The sequence below is a fragment of the Trichosurus vulpecula genome, chromosome 3, assembly GCF_011100635.1.
Source record: "Trichosurus vulpecula isolate mTriVul1 chromosome 3, mTriVul1.pri, whole genome shotgun sequence".
NCBI classification, from domain to species: Eukaryota; Metazoa; Chordata; class Mammalia; order Diprotodontia; family Phalangeridae; genus Trichosurus; species Trichosurus vulpecula.
Window position 1 is genome coordinate 279,990,964 of NC_050575.1, and position 17,077 is coordinate 280,008,040.

General features: G+C 40.0%; 1 protein-coding gene and 1 pseudogene across 1 annotated transcript in view; both read left to right on the top strand.

The window, feature by feature from the left end:
- KIZ (kizuna centrosomal protein) overlaps positions 1-17,077 on the top strand; it is a 228,942-nt gene that overhangs the window by 120,215 nt on the left and 91,650 nt on the right. The window lies entirely within an intron of this gene.
- On the top strand, positions 8,337-11,835 carry LOC118841273 (annotated as a pseudogene).

A 17,077-nucleotide genomic window follows, 5' to 3' on the forward strand; every position in this document is an offset into this window, starting at 1 on the left:
AACCCCAATTGCCTTGCCCCTCGTCCCAAAAAATAGGCATAACCGGAAGTAAGATCCAGTAAAGGAGACTGAGAAGTAGTAGTCTGGTAGATAGGAAAACCAGGAGCGTAGTGCCATGAAAATCTGAAGTCTAAAAATTATCTAAGAGGGTGATCAACAGTGTCAAAGGCTAGACAGGTCAGCAAAGATGAGGATAGAGAAAAAGACCTTAGATTTGGCTGTTATTGTGCTGCTACCTTGAAGGTCTAGTTGAGATTATGTCATTTAAATTTATACTTGTCCTCTTTTACCAAACAAGGAGTTAAAGGCAATCTTTCATGCTTTTGAGCATTCAGAATATTAATGTGATTAAAGAGGTTTTTAAAGGAAGATGTATCTGACAATGGCTAAACTTCAGCAAAACTAATTATTGCCCAGAAACAGAATGTGAAAAATTGTAGATTCAAGGTATTTTCCACGGAAGGGCTACATCTTCAAAAGCCTGTGAACTATAATGATCTAATTCATCCTAAGGCAAATTTTCCGTCTTTTTTTTTTTTTTGATGTAATTACATACACTTTTGCTATGCTTTCTGCATCCGCCCCACCTTCCCTCTACCCCCACCTCCCATGTTCCTCTCTATCTTCTTAGTTCTTTCTTATTCATACCTGGCTTCACCTCATTTAATTTTCCAAAACCTAGGAATATAGCTTAAGAAAATTTGTACACTTTCACATATTAACAAAATGCTGGATAATTCTTGATATAAAAATATCAACCTACCTTTACATATACATGCATGTATATGTAGTTGTTAATAAGCTTTGATTTACTTTTTTCAGTTTTGAAATTATTTTCAATTATAGCATTTTGAATTTTCTATGTTCCCCCAAGGCTTTTTTTTTTAGTAAAAGAAGCAATTTCATTCTAAATAAAATACCTTTATAGAAAATTCCTTTCCTTAATCCTAGTTTATCACGATATTTTAAATAATGTTGAATAAACTAGTTATCTTCACTCTTGAAGTCAAAGTTGACTCTTTAATAAAAATACTAAGCAGTAGTAATTCGACCTTTTGTTCTTCCCTTATTGATTTTAGTGCTTTCCAGCTGCTAGTAAGCTGATGAAGTGTTATGTGTTCTTCAAGCTTGAATAAATTATTTGTAAAGTTTCTTTGTTCTCAATACCCCTGGAGTTTGACTGAAAGCAGAATGTAAATGTTGTCTTTTAAACTAAGTTAAATGGAAGCCTTAGTTTGTCAAGGTCATAAAAATATAATCATTATAGATTGAATCATACAGAATTGGCAGTGATTTTTAATGTAGTCCTATTTTTAAGTTAAATGCATGAATGAAGCTCTTGCATCTCAAATTTATTGTTGAAAAGCATGTGTTCTAGTATAAAAGATTAGGAATTTGTTCTTCTGGATTTACCATTTTATGATTTAAAGTTCAAAATATGGTTTTAAAAGTTACAGATTTTTTAATACAAATTAAGTATTTGTGTCACCCTTTTGTGGTTATTCCTTCTTAAAATTTAACTAGTTAGAAACATTCCATTGTTCATTTTCTACAAAATTTTTAGTCACCAACTCTTGAATAAATGTATGAATGAAAAAGCATTTATTAAGCACTTAGTATTTGCAAAGCAGGCAGCTGGGTAGTGCTGTGAATAGAGTGCCAGGCCTGGAGTCAGGAAGACTCATCTTCCTGAGTTGAAATCTGGCTTCAGACACTTACTAGCTGTGTGATCCTGGACAAGTCACTTAACCCAGTTTGCCTCAGTGTCCTCATCTGTAAAATGAGCCAGAGAAGAAAATGGCAATTCACTCCAGTATCTTTGCCAAGAAAACCCCAAATAGGGTCATGAAGAGTAGGACACTGCTGAAAACGACAGAACTACATAATTTGCAAAGCACTGTGCTAAGTGCTGGAGTTTCACATGGAAAGGGAAGATAGTCCTTGCTCTCAAAGAACTGCAGGTTCTGATAAAGGAGAAAACAGTCAGTTGGTAGGCCTTAAGTGCCTTGTATGTACCAGGCACTGTGCTAATGCTAATCATACAAAGAAAGGCAGAAACAGTTCTTTCCCTTAAGGGGCTTATGGTCTAATGTGGGAGATAACATGTAAACAAATCTGTACAGGACAAATAGGAGATAATTAATAGAAAGTCACCAGCATTCAGGAGGCTCTGGAAAGGCTTTCTATAGAAGGTAGAATGTTAGCTGGGACTTGAAGGAAGCCAGGGAAGCCAGGAAATAGGGGTGAGGAGGGGGAACATTCCTGGTGTGGGGGATAGCCAGAGAAAATGCCATTTAGGAGATAGAGCGATTTGCTTGAACAATCGGGATGCCAGCATCACTGGATTGGAGGGTTAAAAATAAGTGTTAGAAGACAGGAAAGGACAACCCTGACATACTGCGCTTCTCTCAGCAACCTAAAGGGGCAAGGACAACTCCAGGGGACTCACGATGGAGAATGCTATCTTCATTCAGAGAAAGATCTGCGAAGTTTGAATACAGACTGAGGCACACTACTACATGCTCGCCTTTTCTGCTTCTCTTTTGTTTTTGGTTTTGGGGGTTTTTTTTGTTTTTTTTTTGGTTCTGTTTCTTCTTTCTCATGATTCATTCCATTGGTCAAAATTCTTCTCCACGACTTGACTAGAGCATAAATTAATTCAATGCGAAGTTATACATGACAGTTATATGAGACTTCATGCCGTCTTGGGGAGGGAGGGGGGAGGGAGGGGAGAAAAACTGGAACTCAAAACTATGCAGAACCATGTGTGGTAAACTAAAAATAAATAAAAAATAAATTTAAAAAAAAAAATTAAAAAAAAAAAAAAGAAGACAGGAAAGGCAAGGAACAGTGAGGTTTTTAAAAGTTTTGGACACCAAATAGAAGATTTTATGTTTGATCTTGGAGGTAATAAAGAACTATTTGAGTTTATTGAATAGGAAGGTGATATAGCAGCAGATGATGGGAATGATCTGTTCAGGTTTGGGAAGGGCATGGTCTTCTGTCAGTTAAAAGAGTAAGGAACTCAAGTAAAAAAAAAGACAGTATAGAGTTGAACTGGTTCACCAAGGGAAGGGAAAAGAGGATAGTCAGTGCAAGGGTATCACCTTGAGAAATATGAACTAAGGGTCAAGGAGTTGGAAGTCAACAGTGAGGACAAAGAACAGGGTTTGGTGTTGCCAGGCAGTCGAAGAGGTGAGATGACAACAGCGTATGATTAGATGAAGGCGTTTCAGAGTTCATGAACATGGATGTGGAACAATTATAGGTGATGTTGAAAGATCAAGGGTATGACCATCACTATGTGTAGCTGAGGTGGGGTAGAAGAGGAGGTCATGGGAAATGAGTAAGTTGAGGAATTGGGAAATTAAGGTATTTGAGGGAGTATCAATATGTATGATGAAGTTCCCTAGTTTGAAGGCAACAGTTGTTTGAAGGCAGGCATTGGGGAAGAGAAAAAGTCTGAGCCAGTCGCTGAACTCATTGAGGAAGGAAGGAGATGTCCTGGGGATCTGTAGACCCAGAATCTTGATTGAGTGGTAGATATGGATTCATTGAAGCTCAAAGGAGAAGTTACTGAGTGATAGTGGTAGAAGGAGAGCCTAAAAGTAGTAATTGAGAGCAGGGAGTAATTGGACTTCCCCACCATGACCACTGAATTTGGGTGAATATGTGACAGTGTAACCAGTCCTGGGAGAACAAGCTGGTGGCACATGGACAGGGAGCTGGGCCTGGAGTCAGAAAGACCTGAGTTCAAATCTGCTTTCAGAAACTTACTAGCTTTGTGACCCTGGGCAAGTTAATCTCTTTTTGCCTGTTTCCTAAACACCAAAATTGGGATAATAACAACATCTACTGCACAGGGTTGTGAGGAGCAAATAGGATAATATTTGCAAAGTGCTTAGCACAGTGCCTGCCATGTAGTAGGTGCTATATAAATGTTTATTTTCCTTTCTTCTTTCCTTCAGTTCCTTTCTTCCCACTCTCCCTCCCTTATTAGGAGAGAGCCAGGTCTCAGTGAATACAGCAAGAAAGGAAAAGGTTTAAGATGAAATCCAGTTTGTTACCTATGAAGTAGGTGTTCCAGAGTGGAAGAGTTATGTTGCTTTAGAGACTGTGTGTATGCGTGTGTATGGGGGGGGGAGGTAGTAATAGGGAGTGCGAATAAGAGAATGGTTAGTGGAGAATGGAGAATGAGTTTGAACAATGGCAACTGAGGGTTCAGAATCACTGGGATGGGATGGGTATGATAGGGTAGAAGTATATTAATCATTGATATCCAGTGTTTTGAGTTTGAAGGCTGCTAGGTGGCATAATATAGCTAGATTGCTGGGCCTGGAGTCAGAATGATCTGAATTCCTATTTGCCCGCAGACACTTTCTAGTTTTGACCCTGGATGAGTCATTTAGTCTCTGTCACCCTCAGTTTACTTATCAGTAAAATGAGGATAATAATAGCACCCACCTCCCACTGTTATTATTAAGATCAAATGAGATATTTGTACAGTGCTTAGCATAGTGCCTGATGCATAGTAGGTGCTTCAACACTATCCCATATGCTTTAGTTGTGGAGAAAGTACTACATCTTATGAGCCTGACCATTTGATATAAGGGTCAAGTTTGAAAATGGTCGGATTCTGGAAGGAATTTTCGTTGTACTTTGAGACAGTTCTAGTTGTTATTTTTTTCCCTATACACTAAGCCAGAATTTGTCTCCTTGAAGCTTACTTATTCTACACATTAGTGAGATCAGATAGAAAAAATAGCCTAATAACTCCTTAATACGATATGACAATCGTAATCATATTCCTTCTAAGTTTCCTCTTTTCCAGGGTAAACATTTCTAGTTCATGCAGTCAAAGCCTGGTATAGTCTGGTATGATATGATTTTGAGTCCTCTCAATATCCTGTTTGCCTTTCTCTGGATACACTTGAACTTGTTAAGTGTCCTTTCTAAATTGATATTACACTATCACTTTTATCTGCCATGTGATACTATTGACTCCTATTTTAGCCCTCAAAAACCCCTTGACTTTAATTATCTGAGTTGTGTGGCGTGTCTCCCCTAGTTTTTATACTGGTGCAACTGAATTTTTTAATTCAAGTGTAGGACTTTACCATTATTCTTGTTATACAGGGTGTCCCAAAAATCTTAGGATAGTTATAAGCTTTAATAGCATGAAATTGCACTAAGACTTTTAGGACACCTATATTTCACCTTTTTAGATTTGCCTTATTGTTTTAGATTGCCAAGATATTTTCATATCCAAATTCTAACATCCAGCAAATTAGCTATACCTCCTAGTTATTGGCTGATTTGATTCAAATCATTGATTAAAATGTTGCATAGACTAGGGCCTAGGATAGAGCCCTGTGATGTTTCAAGAGACCTTGTTCCAAAAGGATATTTCTAAATTTACCATTCTTTTGTTAGGTCATTCAGCCATTGCAAATTGGTCTATATTAATTATCCACTTACCTAAGTGGAATGTTGTAAGGATAAATGCGATGACATATGTAATGTTTGCTTTGCCAACTTGAAAATCTTATATAAATGCCAATTGTTTATTGTTGATACTAAATTATCTCATTCTCACCTTTTTTTAATGGAGACCAGATAGACGTGGTCATGAGACAAGTTACTGTCCTCTTATTCTCTTATGTTTAATGTTCTGTGGACACATATTGTGTAGGTATATAAAATGTCCTTTTTATATTTGATTAAAAATATTGAAATGTAAGCTCATCTTCTAAAAGTTCACCAAAATGATCATCACATCAATTCTGGGATTAGACAGAATTATGGGGATGCTATGCATGTCTCTTCCTATTGTCACACTGTTTTTATTTCATCAACTAAGTCTCTTCCCCACTCCAATCCATCCTCTACTCAGTTGCCTAGATGATTTTATTTACGTATTTTTTTCATGTCACTTATACACATCCCTCTGTAAACTCTAGTGACTCCTTATGACCTCCAGAATCAAATATAAAGTCCTCTGTTATAGTCAAAACCCCTCACTATTTGGTCCCTTCCTTACGTTGCAGTCTTGCACTTTATTCTGCTCTATGCACTTTCCAGTTCAGCTGCAGTGTCTTGCTTGCATTCAACTCACATTTTGTGCCTTTGCAATAATTTACTATATATTCTTGGAATACTTGGAACTCTTACCATCTCTGGCTTCCTTCAAGATTCAGTTTAAATTCCTCCCTCTGCAGGAAGCCTTTCCTCATCTCATTCTCATTCATCAACTCTCTGAGATTACTTTCCATTTTAACTCTGTATATATCTTGTATGAACCTAGTTATTTACATGTTGTATCCACCATTAGATACAGTGCCTAATTTAGAGTGGGGACAGTGTTTTTACCTTTCTTTGTATTCCCCAGTACTTAGCACAGTGCATCACATAATACATGCTTCTTGACTTCTTTACTTGACTTAATAGAACTGAGTATGGCTTCCAAGTGAGAAAGGGAATCATTCTAAAACTCTTTTCCTCTTCTCACCCATCTTCTCCTTCTCTCTCTTTGTTAGAAAAAAACTGAAGTGATTGGAGCTAGTGTTTAAACTAAACCTAGAAGTTGCTTTCTTTTCTTTATGCTATTACGTAGAACCCTTTATAATTCTGACATTGGGAGACAGGGCATAGTATCAGTCTCTCATTACATGTAGTTATGTTTCAGCAATATTATTTGACCTTCACCCATGTAATAATTACCTTATAACTAAATTTCATCGTATTTCAATATTTAACAATGCGAGCTCTTAAAAAAAAAAAACACTGAAAAGTGCAGTAAGTATGCAGCCTGGCAGTATTTAATTTTAGTTAAAGCTTCAAGTTTTTAAAAATAAAATTCTGCAGTTATCTGTTAGGGAGGGGAACAGATTATTTTTTTTTCTTTTTTTTTTTTTTTTTGGCAGGGCAATTGGGGTTAAGTGACTTGCCCAAGGTCACACAGCGAGTGTCAAGCGTCTGAGGCCAGATTTGAACTCAGGTCCTCCTGACTCCGGGGCCGGGGCTCTACTCACTGCGCCACCTAGCTGCTACTGGGGAACAGATTCTTAATTCAATAAAGGTCATACGATTATAGATTTAGATCTTGAAAGGCCACCTAGCCAAATCCTCTTACTTTACAGATGAGGAAACTGAGGCCCAATAAGGTGAAATTACTTTCCTAAGGTCACAGAAATGACTTAGTGGCAAAGCCCCTAAATCCCTCATTTTTTCCACTGTACCAAGGTGTATCATCTGGCATAGCAATGCATGTATAATTAAGTAAAACAATGATAGCACACTACATAGTGTAAAAATAGCTGTGTTTTTTCCTGTTGGGATTTGTATAAACATTTAATCCTATCCAGCTGATATTTTAACCATGAAATAACTAGTGTTATAAGTCTGCATTCAGAGTCCGCAGATGTGATAACAATCTGTATTCTCTCAGAGACTTTACCTACAAAAGTACCTCTTGGCCCACTTTTTCAGGTAGAACTTATCCATGCTTCACTTCACTGCCTGGCCTTCTTTCAGACAACCATACCATCAGGACCAGAAACCACACCCTTGAAGTTTTCAACCTGATTGCTAACTCCATACCTGGCCCACTATTTCAGGCAGACCCCAGCCATACTTTATTCATTCCCTACCCCTTGGCCCTTCTTGCTCCATCTACCACCAGCGACACTTCTCCACTCCCTCTGTATCTAAAAACCACAATCAAATCAACTATGCCCTTGTTCTTAAAAGGGCTATGTTAGTCTACTTCCCTCAGAGCCTCATTCACCAACTCCTTGTTTCCTTCTGTTAGAATGTGAGCACCTTGAGGGCAGGGTCTGATTTGCTTTTGTATTTGCCTCCTACTAAATACTTCACACAAAATAAGTAACTTTTACTTTAGGAAAATCATTTTGGCAGCTGAGTAGGTGATGGATAGGAGTAGAGAGTAGAGGAGTAGAGAGAGGTGAGTCAGGGAGACCAAGTAGAAGGCTATTACAATAATCCAGGCAAGAGATGATGGATTGTGGTTGTAGTTTTGCAAATATATGAGAGATGTGAAGATAGAAATGACAAGATATAATGACAGATTGGATATATAGTTAAGTGCCAGTGAGGAATTGACCATGACATTGCTTATGAGCCTGGGTGACTGGAACAATACTGTTGGTAAGAGGATTTTGAGGAAAAACAATGAGTTCTGTTTTGGTTATGTTGAGTTTGAGATACCTGTGAGATATCCAGTTCAAGACATCTAAAAGGCATTTGGTAAGGTAGGATTGGAGCTCAGGAGGGATAACAGGGATGGATATACAGATGTAGAAATCATCTTAATAGAGATGATAATTGAACCTATCAGAACTCCTGAGATCGAGTACGATAGTATAGGGATAGGAGACGAAAACAGGATGAAAGCTTTGTTGAACAGGGTAAGTGATGTTTACATGACCTATTTGCCCTTTTTGAAACCTTATAGGTGTTGGGGGGGGGAGGGGCATTGCATACTATCTTAGGAGAATAAGTGAACTCATAAAAACATACTAATTTTCAAATGATTTTTTAGTTATTTGACTAGTCACATGTAATAGCTCTTTGGATATAATCAAATTCCATTATTTAAATATGTATTGAAAGACTTTTTACAATGGTCATTCTTTTATCTACTGTGGTAGAAAATAATGGACATTTAATGGCTCATTTTGAGCTGTCAATTGAGCTGTCACTAATGCTATAAATCTTAGGAAATTTTTAAAAAAACCTGATTTTGATCCAATAGACCATAACATTTCTGAAGGAGCTTTCATGGACTCATTTGTCAGCAGGCACTTAGAGATTCTAAAAAGCTCAAGATCACTTGGTTGCTGTATGCATACACTTTGTTCATGTGGAAAAACCCTTATAAAATGTTTCTTGACAGAGCTCATTCATATAGTTAAATGTTAAAGTTAAAAGGTTAAAGCTCATTTCTACACTATTACATACTTGTGTTTCCCAAAGTATAACTGGGGATGAAAAAAGACTATTCTTCAAACTAGTGATAGAATTTGTGGAAGAAAATCAAACTTCAATACATTTTTTTGCCCGGTTTAAATCCTTTGTTTTTTGTGACTTGAAGATAATTTGACAATATTCTTTGTTCTTTTTGTAAAAAAATTATTTAGAATTTGGGTACCAGGTTTTGTTTTTTTCCCTTGAAGCTAATTTTTAATGGTGTGTTGTAACATATTATCTGATGCCTTTTTCTGGTAAGGATATGACCCTGTGCCATTAAAGGTTGGGCCAGTGGGACAGAAGGTCCAGCAAATCCCAACAAACTGTAAAGGTCCAGATTGCATTTGTCTACCATCAGCTAGGCAATCTAGTTAAATTTGCAGAGGTTCATCTCTAGCAGATTAGCCACTAAGTCAGTCAGTCAATAAACATTAAGTGCTTTCTGTTGTTAGTCACTGTGCTAAGTAGTGAATTTTTTTTTTTTTTAGTTACAGCAGCTCTTGAATACTAAAGTTTTAATTCTCCATTGTTGAAGTAAGCTGTAGTCAGTGAGGTATCTATTAAGTACCCACTGTCATAAGAATGTTTCCTTTCTTGTTATTAATCTTTAGTATTTGTGGTTCAGGGCCATTTCTCCTGGTTAGGTTATTCAGCTAGTTGATGTTAAAAATTGTGCCATTGGATGTTAACAATATCCCTAAGGCCTTAAACATTACTTAGATAAGAAGCCCAAAGGGAGTTAGGCTTCCCAAAGTAATTTGATTCAAAAAACTTCAACCCCATGGTTATCTTTGTGGTATGTAAATCTCTCCTTTTAGTTAGCCCATTGTGAACGCTGAAACTTAAAAACCTAATTTTAATATAGAACTAAGTTTGTTTCCTTAGAAGATGTATGAAATTATGATTCCATTTAAGTCTTTTTAATTTTTTGGCCTAACAGGATGTATTAAATTTTTTGTTGTTCACTCATTTTTTCAGTCATGTCCAACTCTGTGAGTTTTGAGGTTTTCTTTGCAAAGATACTGGAGTGGTTTGCTATTTCTTTCTCCAGCTCATTTTACAGATGAGAAAACTGAGGCAAACAGGATTAAGTGACTTTCCAAGGATTACCCAGCTAGTAAATGTTTGGGGCCAAATTTGAACTCAGTCTTTCTGATTCCAGGCCAGGCATTCTTTCCACTGTGCCACTTAGAGATTGTTGTATATCAAAAATTGTCTCTCTGGGCTGAGCTCCCGCAGCCGCCGCCGCTGTCGCTCCAGCTCCTCACAGACCGGCCTCGGCATGACCAGCTCGCCGGCCCGCCACGCCACCTACAGCCCCGCTGCCCGGGCCACGCCGGGCCCAACAAGGACTCCGAGTCCTGGCAGAAGATGCTGCGGCAGCAGAATGGCGGCGGCAGGGGCGGTGGAGACGCGCGCGGGGACAACGCCAGCGGCGGGTCGTGGATCGGCTCGGTCAGCGACGAGGGCGTGACCCTGCAGCGCTCCACCACTCTGCTTAACGGCGTGGCCATCATCCAGAGAACCATCATCGGCTCGGGCATCTTCGTGGCGCCCACCGGCGTGCGCAAGGAGGCCGCCTCGCCAGGCCTGGCGCTCGTGCTCGTCGTGTGGGCCGCCGGTGGCATCTTCTCTATCGTGGGCGCGCTCTGCTACACCGAGCTGGGCACCACCATCACCAAGTCCGGCGGCGACTACGCGTACAATACATGCTCGAGGTGTACGGGCCGCTGCCCGCCGTCCTCAAGCTCTGGGTGGAGCTGCTCATCATCCAGTCCTCATCTCAGTACATCGTAGAGCTCATCTTCGCCACCTACTTGCTCAAGCCGCTCTTTCCCAGCTGCCCTGTGGCCTGCCTGTGCATGCTGTTAACTTACAGCGGTGAATTGTTACAGTGTGAAGGCCGCCACGCGGGTCCAGGATGCGTTTGCTGCAGCAAAACTGCTGGCTTTGGCCTTCATCTTTCTCCTCGGCTTCCTTCAAATTGGAAAGGGTGAGGTCTCCAATTTGAGCCCCCAGCTACCGTTCGAAGGCACCAATTTAGATGTTGGGAACATAGTGCTGGCATTATACAGCGGCCTCTTTGCCTACAGTGGCTGGAACTACTAGAATTTTGTCACAGAGGAGATGATAAACCCTTACAGAAACTTGCCCCTGGACATCATCATTTCTCTTCTTCTGGTCACCTTAGTGTACGTCCTGACCAACCTGGCTTACTTCACCACCTTGTCCACTGAGCAGATGTTGAGTTCAGAAGCTGTGGCTGTGTTTGGAAACTATCACCTGGGCATCATGTCCTGGATCATCCCTGTCTTTGTGGGCTTGTCCTGCTTTGGATCAGTCAATGCCTTCCTTTTCACCTCCTCCAGGTTGTTTTTTGTAGGTTCCAGGGAGGGCCACCTGCCTTCTATCCTTTCCATGATCCACCCCAAGAAACTGACTCCTGTGCCATCCCTTATATTCACACGCGCCATGACCCTGCTCTATGCTTTCTCCAATGACATCTTCTCCGTCATCAACTTCTTCAGTTTCTTCAACTGGCTTTGTGTGGCCCCAGCCATCATCAGGATGATGTGGCTCCGCTTTAAGACACCAGAATTGGAGAGACCCATAAAGGTGAACCTCATCTTACCCATCTTTTTCATCCTGGCCTGCCTGTTCCTGATAGTCGTGTCTTTCTGGAAAACTGTGGAGTGTGCGATTGGCTTCATCATCATCCTCACGGGAATTCCTATTTACTTCATCGGTGTCTGGTGGCAAAACAAGCCCAAGTGGCTGCTTCAAGGCATCTACTGCACGACAGTCCTGTGCCAGGAGCTCATGGAGGTGGTTCCGTAGGAGTCCTGAGTCCAGAGACCCTTCCAGAGAGAATATACAGACGTCATTTGGAAAGAACACACTCACTCACAAGTGAGCCCAGCGAAGCCGGTTCCCTCATCCCATCCGCCCGACGGCTTGGCCAGAGCCGCCATGCCAGCCTTCTCTCTTCCTCTGCTTGAGCCTGGAAGCTGAGGGTGCTTTGAAAGACAAACCCGCGGTACAAAGGAATCTCTCCTGGATACCTCCTCAGGACCCCCAGAGGGGGCAGGGAACAAGTTGCTGAATTAGGCATTAAGACTTTGGATTTGTGACTGACAGCTAGATGTTATTTGGGGGGAATTGTTTGCTTTCCTTCATTTTATTTTATTTTTAACTTAAGGTTCAGTCTAGTAGATGCCGGCCATACGATTTCTTTTTACAAGTGAGAATATGATTTTTTTCAATGCTGCCAACTGTACCCACGTACCTCTGGATGGCACCAACATGCTGACTCCAGTTCAAGCGGCACTCCTTTGTTGACCCTTCTCCAGGGAGAAGGGGGTCTTCTGAAGACCACACACTCCAGGGCACAAGTGGACAGAACTACTGAGACTTGATACAATGTTGATTTTAAAGGGGGGCTTGCATTGATTCCCACTGAGGGTCTGCTTCTGCTCCTCATTTTGTGTTACTGCACAGTGATATTGGGTTGTTGGTTTGGTTTTTTTTAAGTTGTCATAAATGGAGCTAGTTCAAAAAAATTGTCTCTCTGACATAATTTTCAACTATAAATGCTATGTTAGAATCTTAATCATGGTTTAAAGTTATTTTTCTGAGCTCCAAACCTTTGCTTAAGTATAATAAAACTTAGCTTTTAACTTCTTGAATCTCTGGGTTGTGATCGTGTTATTTGGCAGTAGTTACCTATCATAACACCGCCATAAGACACTGTGGTGGGAAAACAAAAAAAGATGAAATAGTTCCTGCCTTTAAGGAGCTGACATTCTGTTGGGGGAGACATGTCAATATATAAGTAAATATAACATATTTACAAAGTTAATACAAGGCAAATTTGAGGAAGGGGAGGCATTAGTCTCTTCTATGTGAGAATAAATACCTCATTTAGAAAGAAAGTGACACTTCAGCCAAACTTTAAAGGAAAGGAGAAAGTCCAAGAGACAGAAATAAGGGTGAAGTTCACCTCCAGGTAGGCCTGTTTAAAAATGTGGATATGGGAAATGGAATGTGGCCTCCTTTTGAGGAAGTACCCAAGCCTTACATGTTCACTTCTGTCTTTCCTCTGCTCTTGATTCTCCATACTTTTCCACCACCACCCCAGCAGTCTTTTTTACCTTGTAGATCAAGGCTGTCCAAAGGCCGCATGTAGCCCACAGTGCGATTTTATTAAGGCCTCCTGTGGGTTTTAATTTTTATGAGCGAAAAAAATAAAATAATAATTTGCATGGAATGCATATTAGATTTTTTAATTCCATCACTAATAAATAATCTCACTGATGTTAATTTTCTTTGGTGTTTTTAAGCAGTATTATGGACAGAACATATTGCATGGAATTTTCAGTCAGTCTGTGGGATATGTTACATCTGTACGATGCAGACTAGTCAGTGTGCACCTGCCTTTATACTGTTATGTTGTTGCTTTGTTGTTTTGTGTTTATTGTCACACTTTGCGCCTTTGTCTGTCATATTGAAGACACATGTTTCCCCACTTTCTGTTAGTGTACTGTATTTTTTATTCTGGGTGCGGCCCTCGAATAATTATTTTATTTTAATGCAGCCTTATGATAACCTAAGGTTGGACAGCACTGTTGTAGATGACTCTCTAAAGCCTCTACCTCTGATTCATGAATCCCTCCCTGGGTTGTGATTTTGCATTCAAGGCAGCCTCTGAGGCTGAGATGCAACCAAGTATGGATTGATTCTCTGCTGCTTGTGCTAATTTTGGTCTAACAATTAACACCAAGAAAATAGAGGTTCTCCACCAGCCAGCATGACATCATCCGTATATGCAAATGGAGAAATTTTGAATGCTGTGGATAACCTCGACAGTATAATTTTCAGGGATATTCACATAGGTGATGAGATTGACACATGCATTGCCAGAACTAGCTCAGTGTTTGGGCGGCTCTGAAGGAAAATGTGGGAGAGAAGTGTTAGACTAACTACCAAACTGAAGGTCTACAGAGCCCTTGTGCTGACTTCATTGGTGTATGCCTGTGAAACCTAGACAGTATGCCAATACTATGCCAGGAAACTGACACACTCCCTTTTGCATTGTCTTAGCAAGATTCTAAAGATCACCTGGCAAGAAAAGGTTCCAGAGGCTGAGGTCCTTTCTGTAACTGAACTGCTAAGCATTTAAACTCTGTTGCAGAGAGCACACCTCTAATGGCCTGGCCACTGTTCAAATGCCAAAAGTACATTTACTTAAAAGATTATTTTACAGAAAACTCACAAAGTGCAAGTGCTCACGTGGAGGTCAGAGGAAACAATACAAGGATACTCTCAAGGTCTCTCTGAAGAACTTTGAAATCAATTGTGAGACATGGGAGATGCTAGCTCAGGATAGCCCAGCATGGTGTATCCTCATCAAAGGAGGTACTGTGTGCTCTGTGAGCAAAGCAGAATTGCAGTAGCTCAAAAGAAACATGAGATGTATGAATTTAGAGACACCCCCACTTCAAATGTTCATATGGACAATTCGTGGATGACTTTGAGGTCTTCAATGGCCATCCAAGCTCTAAACACTCCACAGCTCTTTCTTTAGCTGCCTTTATGGCTGTTGGCATAAAGTATTTGTATCTGCCTATTCTGGGGGGTGGGTATGGGGATGGTGGTGGGGTGGGGAGTTTTCACATGGTTGGGGCAGACATCCACCTAACTCACTAAAGGGTCTGAGGCCTTTCCATTACCCTCAACCTGGTTTAGCCGATCTGCAGGCTACTTTGTTTTACAGGTCCAGGAAATGGTTCCTGCTGAGTTGTGTAAATTAGGCAGTCTGTATTTCTGTTCTGATTCTATCTCAAAATGAGACCTCCACTATCATAGACTTCTAGTCCCACCTAGACATTCTGAGTTTAATGAGAGATTTCCTGCCCTACCAAGACAATCTGATGAGATTAACTATAGGGAAACACCCCCCACTGGAACAGACCAAAGTTACACTGCTAGGCATTTTCCCACTCACCCAAATCACCTGAAATCCTGTCTGTATAACCCAACCTTGGGAATAAGGAAAGTGTCTAAGTAGCCTCTCCTGATAGTCTCCTATTGCTGCCTACCTTAATGTATAAAACCCTATATGTGTGTGTGTGTTTGTGTGTGTTTGTGAGTGTGTGTGTGTGTGTGTGTGTGTGTGTCTCCTTTTAGGGAGTTGCTAGCCACCTAGCAACTGCCCATCCACTGATGCTAATTAAACTTTTTATCTTTTAGCCTTGCCTCTTGATTTACGGATCTCCAGTTGAATGGTCCTGGGTGAGGAATTACTGTCCTGAAGGATTCTAGAATCTCTATGTTGAAGAATTCCCCAACAGCAATAAGATGAGTTTGGCTGGATCATAGAGTGAGTGAAGGGTAGTAAAGTACAAAGCAAGGAAGGTTGGCTGGAGCCTGGTTGTGAAGGGCTTTAAATTCCAAAGGAGTATGTATTTGGTCCTACAGGTCCTACAGGGAGCTGCTGGGGTTTGAACAGGGAAGTGACATGGACATGCCTTTGATTTAGGAAAATCTCTAGCAGCTGTGTGAAGAACAGAATAGAGAGGTGAAAGAGTTAGGCTGGGAAATGAATTAGAAAGCTGTTGCAATAATCTAGATAAAAGGTGATTAGAGACTGAAATAGGTTTTTGGCTGTGTATATAGAGAGAATGGTATAAATGGAAAAGATGCTGAGGAGGTAGAAATGCCAGGGCATGGCATAATTTTGATATGTAGAGTGAGGGAGTATTAGGAGCCAACTATAATTCTGAGGTTGGCAAACAGAGGAACTAGGATAATGGTGATCCCCTTGACAGAAACAGGGAAATTTGGAAGAGGTATGGGTTTCAGATTATGTTTTGGATATGTGAAGTTTAAGATATCTAAAGGACATGTGCAATAGGAGATTGGTAATGCAGGACTAAAACTCAGAAGAGGGACAAGAGTTGAATATATAGAACTGGGAGTCATCTGCGTGGAAACAACATAGGAACAAGTTTATTCTAACATTGGTAAGCCATTAGTGACTATGACAAAGATGGTTTAATGGAATTCAGTTTAAAGACTTGTGTATTATATATCTATATCTGAGTTCATAACAAGTATTATTATTTAGAACATCTCTAAAATATTTGTCCTGAATGAAAATTTCAGAGGCATAAATAATCATAGTGAAAGACATCAGGAAACTGTGTTTGTAAAAGAAATTAGAATTGTCCTGTCCAGGCTAGTGTGATTACAACTAGGTTGAGTCAGAGGTGAACTTCACATTCATCAGACCTGTCTATCTCTTTATGTTCAGCTTGTCTTTATGTGAGCCAAACTCCAAAGTTTTCCTCACTTTGAACAACTTTGTAGCTGGTCCTGAGTTACTAGCATCTGCTATTTGGAGCTAACTTACAGGGATCCAGCAAATAATTTACTAGGATAAAGTGTACACATCTGGTAGACAACCAAGAGGAAAGGAGACAGGTATCTCTTTACAATTATATCCTTCATCCTTTGCTGTAATGAAATGTTTAAAAACATTAATTATGAAAAGCTGTGCCTGGTTCTGATCCTGAATCAGAAATTTTAGAAACTAAAAGTTTACATGCCATAGACTGGAGAATAGACTGATACCATTATTGCTTATTATTGTTGATTTAAAGAAACTATACAAGCAAAAATGTGGTTTTTTTTTTTCATCTTTCTTACTTACAGCCAGCTGGTCTGATTTATCTTCATATTAGGTACTAAATTTGTGATCTGTGTGATTTTTCCAAGAGAAAGTATACTAAGACCACCTACTCTTTGCAGTGCACTAAGGCAATTTTCAGTAATGACTTTGGGGAACTAATAACCTATGATGGATTCAGGCTGTCCCTAATTGAAAGGCTCCCTAGTCTATTAGGAATTCTCCCTTACTCATCCAATTATACTTTAACGGAGTTTGGTGTTGTGTTGTTTTGTTTTATTCTGTTTTATTTTGTATTAAAGGAGTCCTGAGAATTAAAGTGATGATGAGTCTGAGGTTTTGAAGAAGGAGAGTAGGGGAGGCAGAGGTTTTGCTTGTGCTGCTTCAGCTGCATTGAAGAGG